This window comes from Embiotoca jacksoni, unplaced genomic scaffold (assembly GCF_022577435.1).
Source record: "Embiotoca jacksoni isolate LCO1_2020_lvr unplaced genomic scaffold, fEmbJac1.0.p SCAF_25, whole genome shotgun sequence".
Classification (NCBI taxonomy): domain Eukaryota; kingdom Metazoa; phylum Chordata; class Actinopteri; family Embiotocidae; genus Embiotoca; species Embiotoca jacksoni.
Window position 1 is genome coordinate 3,385,137 of NW_027185376.1, and position 9,546 is coordinate 3,394,682.

Here is a 9,546-nt window from a genome sequence, read left to right on the forward strand (position 1 = left end):
TTGTCCAAAATGTAAGTCATCCATATGACATTTACTATGGTATGAACCCGATTCTACTCGGATGTGAGATTTTCCGGTGAGGATAAGTCATTTCAGCCCACTACCGTTATCCCAGGTCCGCCTTCTTTTTCCTGTTCACCTGCTGTGGTTTTAGGACATCGCCACGGCAACGACCGCCACCACACGCACCCGCACTTTACCACCTGACCAACTGTGGAATTTTTCCAGGGTGAATAAATAAAAGCTACACGTGTTTAAAATCCAATGTCAGTCAGTGTCCTTACTGTCCAAACACTCCTTGTGTCCCTGAATCAAGTTTTCCTCTTAAAAAAAATATTTGAGTGGCCAAACTGGAACGTAAACAACAAACTCATCAATGCAAAATGGACTTTGTCTGAGAAATATCTCTTCTGTCTGCCTATGTAGGGTTAGCCGAGATTTGACTGACGCTCATTTAATGACGTCGTCTCATTGCACCCATTTCTTCTGCTGAGATTTAAAAGAACTTGAGTGGAGGACTTAGCACCACTATGGTACATTGTTTATTTTGATTATTGGCATCTATCATTGTCAGTCATTTCTCTGTATATATATCAGTAAAAGGCTTTGTGTAGTTAACTTATGTCATATCTACCCTATGCCATTGTTTTCCCCCAAATGTCCAAAGAGCACACAGGATTTGTATTCATATATTTCAATATTAAATGAAAATAAATGGCTATTCTTCTTCATAAGCCACATTATTAAACTATGACTAGGCTTATATATATTTGAATTACAAATAAATGTCAACTAAAATGTCCTGATTGCGACAGCCCTAGCGGACAAATGTGAAGATTAGAAAACTTTTAGAATACAATCGATGAAATCAACAAAAAAGGTTGGGGAAAAAAAGTTTGCAAGTGAGTTGGACTTTAAACTACAAGGGAAGCCCAGAATTCAAACTCCACCCCCTGACCATTTTACAAATAAGCAGGTTTATGGGGAGACAGAAGGCCAATTCATTTTCAAGATGAAAGTGCTCATACTGATGATGTTGTTTGGAATTTGTCTGGCACAAAATGCTGCTATTATAAATTTGAATGACAATGTAAAAAAAAAGTTTACTTTATTAAAATACTAATCAATGACCTTTCCAGTAAACCCTGTGATGACTTTGGACTAAATTAAATCATTTATATTTCGAATTTTCAGTGGCCACCAGGACTCACAACCCCAACGGAAAATGAAGGGGGCTTTAACGGGACAACCAACTCCTCAGAGGTTTGTATACTTTTTGGGACTAACTTCACTATTTTGAGTGTTGGTTGTTCTTTGCGATGGTGGAGAGTTTGATTGTTTTAGATTAAATTTAATCTCCCAATACAAGATTAGGTGGGAGCTCCTGCAGAGAGACAAAGAAATTTGTTACTGGAACACGATTTGTTATGCATGTATATTGAGCTATCTACAGGATCTCTAGGAAGAATGAGTGTTTTTATTAATAATAACAACAGGTGTGAAACAAAAGTATTGATTTTGACACTAAAGTCTGGAATAAACCTGCTCTTCACATTTATACAAGTGTTAAACATCTGTTGAACAATGAATCTTTACATTTTCCTCTTTAAACATAGGACTGTGAAAGAACCAAAACATAGTCAAACTCATACAGACAAAGAGCACCGGGGCAGTTTATTCATTATGTAAATATAGAGTGTGATCTGAGTGCAGGTTTTTTGTTTTTTTTCCAGTTTCTGTCTGACACATCCTAGCGTGTGAGAAGTTAGTATTCATTTTCAATGTCATACTGCTGCTTGTTCTATGGCAGAGGTTAGTTTGATTATTTTGCTGCTCTGTTTGAAGGCCAAAGTTGACGACCTAGCAGGATTAAACAAACACACAATTCCAAAAATTGCATTCGGTAAATATCTTTATTCATTCCTGTTAAAGTGCAATGTCCTCCTATTGTAGGTAATCAAACCAAGCAGAGAAAATCCTGCGACTGTAACGGTATGTCAATTTAACTTTCATTAAGTAAAGGAATGACTGACATATAATGAAGTTTTCTGGAAAGGTGGGAGATAAATTAAAGATACATTGACAACATTAACAGACTTGCATCAATTTATAGTGTCGCTGATTTTTTTTTTTTTTTCCATCAGTGGAACGGTACCATCGAGGCAGTTGATAATGATATGGGGTTCCCCCCATGACGACCTGAGAAAGAGGACACCGAGGTAAGAAACTGAAGTCTTCACTTGATGTTGCAAGTCAAATGGCAGCTAATGAGAAAAACAACAACATTTTGTGTACTTAATAACCTAAATAATATTGTTTAGTGTGCATATACTAAGGTGCGTTCCGGAAAAGGGTGCAGCATTTAAATAATTATTTTTTTCTTTTTAACTCAAATATTTTTCATGTTATCTTTTCCAGTGAAATGCACAAAATTGAACGGTGGCAGAGCAAAGGGTTCAACAAAAGTCACGACTGAGATGTAAAGTCATCCGAATCAGGAACCACCTCACGACTTAGTCACTCTGCTGCCACTGCTTTAAAATAAACATTTCTTTAATTGATTTGATTTGATACACTTTATTAATCCCCGAGGGGAAATTTCATCACTACAGCAGGGGGGCTCTCAGGGGGGAGATGCTGCAGCAGGCTGCCACTAGCGCGGCGCCAGGTGACCTGACCTGAGGTGCATGTTTTTGGATGATGGGAGGAAGCCGGAGAACCCGGAGAGAACCCACGCAAGCACAGGGAAAACATGCAAACTCCGCACAGAAAGGCCCAGGACCGGATTCGAACCCAGAACCTTTTTTGCTGTGAGGTGACAGTGCTAACCACTGCACCACCGTGTGGTATATATATGAAAAAAAAGTCATACTATAGCATATCGTCTAAAATATGACAAAAAAGTCATACTATAGCATGTCGTCTAAAATATGAAAAAAAAGTCATACTATAACATGTCGTCTAAAATATTATAAAAAGTCATACTATAGCATTTCGTCTAAAATATGAAAAAAAGTCATACTATAACATGTCGTCTAAAATATTATAAAAAGTCATACTATAGCATTTCGTCTAAAATATGACAAAAAAGTCATACTATAGCATGTCGTCTAAAATATGAAAAAAAAGTCATACTATAGCATGTCGTCTAAAATATTATAAAAAGTCATACTATAGCATTTCGTCTAAAATATGACAAAAAAGTCATACTATAGCATGTCGTCTAAAATATGAAAAAAAAGTCATACTATAACATGTCGTCTAAAATATTATAAAAAGTCACACTATAGCATTTCGTCTAAAATATGAAAAAAAGTCATACTATAACATGTCGTCTAAAATATGACAAAAAAAGTCACACTATAGCATGTCGTCTAAAATATTATAAAAAAAATTATACTATAACATGTCGTCTAAAATATGAAAAAAAAGTCACACTATAACATGTCGTCTAAAATATTATAAAAAAAAGTCACACTGTAGCATGTCGTCTAAAATATTATAAAAAAAATTATACTATAACATGTCGTCTAAAATATGAAAAAAAGTCACACTATAACATGTCGTCTAAAATATTATAAAAAAAAGTCACACTATAACATGTCGTCTAAAATATGAAAAAAAAAGTCATACCATAACATGTCGTCTAAAATATGAAAAAAAAAGTCATACTATAGCATGTCGTCTAAAATATGAAAAAAAGTCACACTATAGCATGTCGTCCAAAATATGAAAAAAAGTCACACTATAACATGTCGTTCAAAATATGAAAAAAAAGTCAGACTATAGCATGTCGTCTAAAATATGAAAAAAAAGTCATACTATACCATGTCGTCCAAAATATGAAAAAAAAAGTCATACATATTCCTTCACAAGCTTCGACCACTTTTACAACTAAGGGACAAAAAAAAAAAAAGACTTTTCAATATGTTTTTGTTTACAGTTTATTGTTCTTTTAAAGCCACACATATGTCGTCTAAAATATGAAAAAAGTCACACTATAGCATGTCGTCCAAAATATGAAAAAAAGTCATATTATAGCATGTCGTCTAAAATATGAAAAAAAAGTCATACTATAGCATGTCGTCTAAAATATGAAAAAAAGTCACACTATAACATGTCGTCTAAAATATGAAAAAAAGTCACACTGTAACATGTCGTCTAAAATATGAAAAAAAGTCATACTATAACATGTCGTCCAAAATATGAAAAAAGTCATACTATAGTGTGTCGTCTAAAATATGAAAAAAGTCACACTATAGCATGTCGTCTAAAATATGAAAAAAAGTCACACTATAACATGTCGTTCAAAATATGAAAAAAAGTCACACTATAACATGTCGTCTAAAATATGAAAAAAAAGTCATACTATAGCATGTCGTCTAAAATATGAAAAAAGTCATACTATAGTGTGTCGTCCAAAATATGAAAAAAAAGTCAGACTATAGCATGTCGTCCAAAATATGAAAAAAAGTCATACTATAGCATGTCGTCCAAAATATGAAAAAAAGTCATATTATAGCATGTCGTCTAAAATATGAAAAAAAGTCACACTATAACATGTCGTTCAAAATATGAAAAAAAAGTCAGACTATAGCATGTCGTCCAAAATATGAAAAAAAGTCATACTATAGCATGTCGTCTAAAATATGAAAAAAAAGTCATACTATACCATGTCGTCCAAAATATGAAAAAAAAAGTCATACTATAGCATGTCGTCTAAAATATGAAAAAAGTCATACTATAGTGTGTCGTCCAAAATATGAAAAAAAAGTCATATTATAGCATGTCTTCTAAAATATGAAAAAAAAGTCATACTATAGTGTGTCGTCCAAAATATGAAAAAAAAGTCATACTATGGCATGTCGTCTAAAATATGAAAAAAGTCATACTATAGTGTGTCGTCCAAAATATGAAAAAAAGTCACACTATAACATGTCGTCTAAAATATGAAAAAAAAGTCATACTATAGCATGTCGTCTAAAATATGAAAAAAGTCATACTATAGCATGTCGTCTAAAATATGAAAAAAGTCATACTATAGCATGTCGTCTAAAATATGAAAAAAGTCATACTATAGTGTGTCGTCTAAAATATGAAAAAAGTCACACTATAGCATGTCGTCTAAAATATGAAAAAAAGTCACACTATAACATGTCGTCTAAAATATGAAAAAAAGTCACACTATAGCATGTCGTCTAAAATATGAAAAAAAAGTCATACTATAACATGTCGTCTAAAATATGAAAAAAGTCACACTATAACATGTCGTTCAAAATATGAAAAAAAGTCACACTATAACATGTCGTCTAAAATATGAAAAAAAAGTCATACTATAGCATGTCGTCTAAAATATGAAAAAAAAGTCATACTATAGCATGTCGTCTAAAATATGAAAAAAGTCATACTATAGCATGTCGTCTAAAATATGAAAAAAGTCATACTATAGTGTGTCGTCCAAAATATTAAAAAAAAGTCATACTATAGCATGTCGTCCAAAATATGAAAAAAAGTCATACTATAGCATGTCGTCCAAAATATGTAAAAAAGTCATACTATAGCATGTCGTCCAAAATATGAAAAAAAGTCATACTATAGTGTGTCGTCCAAAATATGAAAAAAAAGTCATACTATGGCATGTCGTCTAAAATATGAAAAAAGTCATACTATAGTGTGTCGTCCAAAATATGAAAAAAAGTCATATTATAGCATGTCGTCTAAAATATGAAAAAAAAGTCACACTATAGCATGTCGTCTAAAATATGAAAAAAAAGTCATACTATACCATGTCGTCCAAAATGTAAAACATTCATACTAAAGCACGTCGTCCAAAATGTAAGTCATCCATATGACATTTACTATGGTATGAACCCGATTCTACTCGGATGTGAGATTTTCCGGTGAGGATAAGTCATTTCAGCCCACTACCGTTATCCCAGGTCCGCCTTCTTTTTCCTGTTCACCTGCTGTGGTTTTAGGACATCGCCACGGCAACGACCGCCACCACACGCACCCGCACTTTACCACCTGACCAACTGTGGAATTTTTCCAGGGTGAATAAATAAAAGCTACACGTGTTTAAAATCCAATGTCAGTCAGTGTCCTTACTGTCCAAACACTCCTTGTGTCCCTGAATCAAGTTTTCCTCTTAAAAAAAATATTTGAGTGGCCAAACTGGAACGTAAACAACAAACTCATCAATGCAAAATGGACTTTGTCTGAGAAATATCTCTTCTGTCTGCCTATGTAGGGTTAGCCGAGATTTGACTGACGCTCATTTAATGACGTCGTCTCATTGCACCCATTTCTTCTGCTGAGATTTAAAAGAACTTGAGTGGAGGACTTAGCACCACTATGGTACATTGTTTATTTTGATTATTGGCATCTATCATTGTCAGTCATTTCTCTGTATATATATCAGTAAAAGGCTTTGTGTAGTTAACTTATGTCATATCTACCCTATGCCATTGTTTTCCCCCAAATGTCCAAAGAGCACACAGGATTTGTATTCATATATTTCAATATTAAATGAAAATAAATGGCTATTCTTCTTCATAAGCCACATTATTAAACTATGACTAGGCTTATATATATTTGAATTACAAATAAATGTCAACTAAAATGTCCTGATTGCGACAGCCCTAGCGGACAAATGTGAAGATTAGAAAACTTTTAGAATACAATCGATGAAATCAACAAAAAAGGTTGGGGAAAAAAAGTTTGCAAGTGAGTTGGACTTTAAACTACAAGGGAAGCCCAGAATTCAAACTCCACCCCCTGACCATTTTACAAATAAGCAGGTTTATGGGGAGACAGAAGGCCAATTCATTTTCAAGATGAAAGTGCTCATACTGATGATGTTGTTTGGAATTTGTCTGGCACAAAATGATCCTGCTATAAATTTGGATGACAATGTAAAAAAAAGTTTGCTTTATTAAAATACTAATCAATGACCTTTCCAGTAAACCCTGTGATGACTTTGGACTAAATTAAATCATTTATATTTCGAATTTTCAGTGGCCACCAGGACTCTCAACCCCAACGGAAAATGAAGGGGGCTTTAACGGGACAACCAACTCCTCAGAGGTTTGTATACTTTTTGGGACTAACTTCACTATTTTGAGTGTTGGTTGTTCTTTGCGATGGTGGAGAGTTTGATTGTTTTAGATTAAATTTAATCTCCCAATACAAGATTAGGTGGGAGCTCCTGCAGAGAGACAAAGAAATTTGTTACTGGAACACGATTTGTTATGCATGTATATTGAGCTATCTACAGGATCTCTAGGAAGAATGAGTGTTTTTATTAATAATAACAACAGGTGTGAAACAAAAGTATTGATTTTGACACTAGAGTCTGGAATAAACCTGCTCTTCACATTTATACAAGTGTTAAACATCTGTTGAACAATGAATCTTTACATTTTCCTCTTTAAACATAGGACTGTGAAAGAACCAAAACATAGTCAAACTCATACAGACAAAGAGCAACGGGGCAGTTTATTCATTATGTAAATATAGAGTGTGATCTGAGTGCAGGTTTTTTGTTTTTTTTTCCAGTTTCTGTCTGACACATCCTAGCGTGTGAGAAGTTAGTATTCATTTTCAATGTCATACTGCTGCTTGTTCTATGGCAGAGGTTAGTTTGATTATTTTGCTGCTCTGTTTGAAGGCCAAAGTTGACGACCTAGCAGGATTAAACAAACACACAATTCCAAAAATTGCATTCGGTAAATATCTTTATTCATTCCTGTTAAAGTGCAATGTCCTCCTATTGTAGGTAATCAAACCAAGCAGAGAAAATCCTGCGACTGTAACGGTATGTCAATTTAACTTTCATTAAGTAAAGGAATGACTGACATATAATGAAGTTTTCTGGAAAGGTGGGAGATAAATTAAAGATACATTGACAACATTAACAGACTTGCATCAATTTATAGTGTCGCTGATTTTTTATTTTTTTTCCATCAGTGGAACGGTACCATCGAGGCAGTTGATAATGATAGGGGGTTCCCCCCACGACGACCTGAGAAAGAGGACACCGAGGTAAGAAACTGAAGTCTTCACTTGATGTTGCAAGTCAAATGGCAGCTAATGAGAAAAACAACAACATTTTGTGTACTTACTAACCTAAATAATATTGTTTAGTGTGCATATACTAAGGTGCGTTCCGGAAAAGGGTGCAGCATTTAAATAATTATTTTTTTCTTTTTAACTCAAATATTTTTCATGTTATCTTTTCCAGTGAAATGCACAAAATTGAACGGTGGCAGAGCAAAGGGTTCAACAAAAGTCACGACTGAGATGTAAAGTCATCCGAATCAGGAACCACCTCACGACTTAGTCACTCTGCTGCCACTGCTTTAAAATAAACATTTCTTTAATTGATTTGATTTGATACACTTTATCAATCCCCGAGGGGAAATTTCATCACTACAGCAGGGGGGCTCTCAGGGGGGAGATGCTGCAGCAGGCTGCCACTAGCGCGGCGCCAGGTGACCTGACCTGAGGTGCATGTTTTTGGATGATGGGAGGAAGCCGGAGAACCCGGAGAGAACCCACGCAAGCACAGGGAAAACATGCAAACTCCGCACAGAAAGGCCCAGGACCGGATTCGAACCCAGAACCTTTTTTGCTGTGAGGTGACAGTGCTAACCACTGCACCACCGTGTGGTATATATATGAAAAAAAAGTCATACTATAGCATGTCGTCTAAAATATGACAAAAAAGTCATACTATAGCATGTCGTCAAAAATATGACAAAAAAGTCACACTATAACATGTCGTCTAAAATATGAAAAAAAAGTCATACTATAACATGTCTTAAATATTATTAAAAAAAAGTCATACTATAACATGTCGTCTAAAATATTATAAAAAGTCATACTATAGCATTTCGTCTAAAATATGAAAAAAAGTCATACTATAACATGTCGTCTAAAATATGACAAAAAAAAGTCACACTATAGCATGTCGTCTAAAATATTATAAAAAAAATTATACTATAACATGTCGTCTAAAATATGAAAAAAAGTCACACTATAACATGTCGTCTAAAATATTATAAAAAAAAGTCACACTATAGCATGTCGTCTAAAATATTATAAAAAAAATTATACTATAACATGTCGTCTAAAATATGAAAAAAAGTCACACTATAACATGTCGTCTAAAATATGACAAAAAAAGTCACACTATAACATGTCGTCTAAAATATTATAAAAAAAAGTCACACTATAACATGTCGTCTAAAATATGAAAAAAAGTCATACCATAACATGTCGTCTAAAATATGACAAAAAAAGTCACACTATAACATGTCGTCTAAAATATGACAAAAAAAGTCACACTATAACATGTCGTCTAAAATATTATAAAAAAAAGTCACACTATAGCATGTCGTCTAAAATATGACGACAAAAAAGTCACACTATAGCATGTCGTCGAAAATATGAAAAAAAAGTCAGACTATAGCATGTCGTCTAAAATATGAAAAAAAAGTCATACTATACCATGTCGTCCAAAATATGAAAAAAAGTCATACTATA

At 33.8% G+C, this 9,546-nt stretch overlaps 1 long non-coding RNA gene across 1 annotated transcript; it reads left to right on the forward strand.

Moving 5' to 3' along the window:
• Positions 1 to 734: 734 nt before the first annotated feature.
• Positions 735 to 4,447, forward strand: LOC138204409 (uncharacterized). The gene is made up of 6 exons (XR_011178796.1): positions 735 to 1,090; positions 1,195 to 1,263; positions 1,954 to 1,992; positions 2,145 to 2,219; positions 2,419 to 3,702; positions 4,400 to 4,447. It is a non-coding gene; the product is annotated as an uncharacterized lncRNA (long non-coding RNA).
• Positions 4,448 to 9,546: the final 5,099 nt, after the last annotated feature.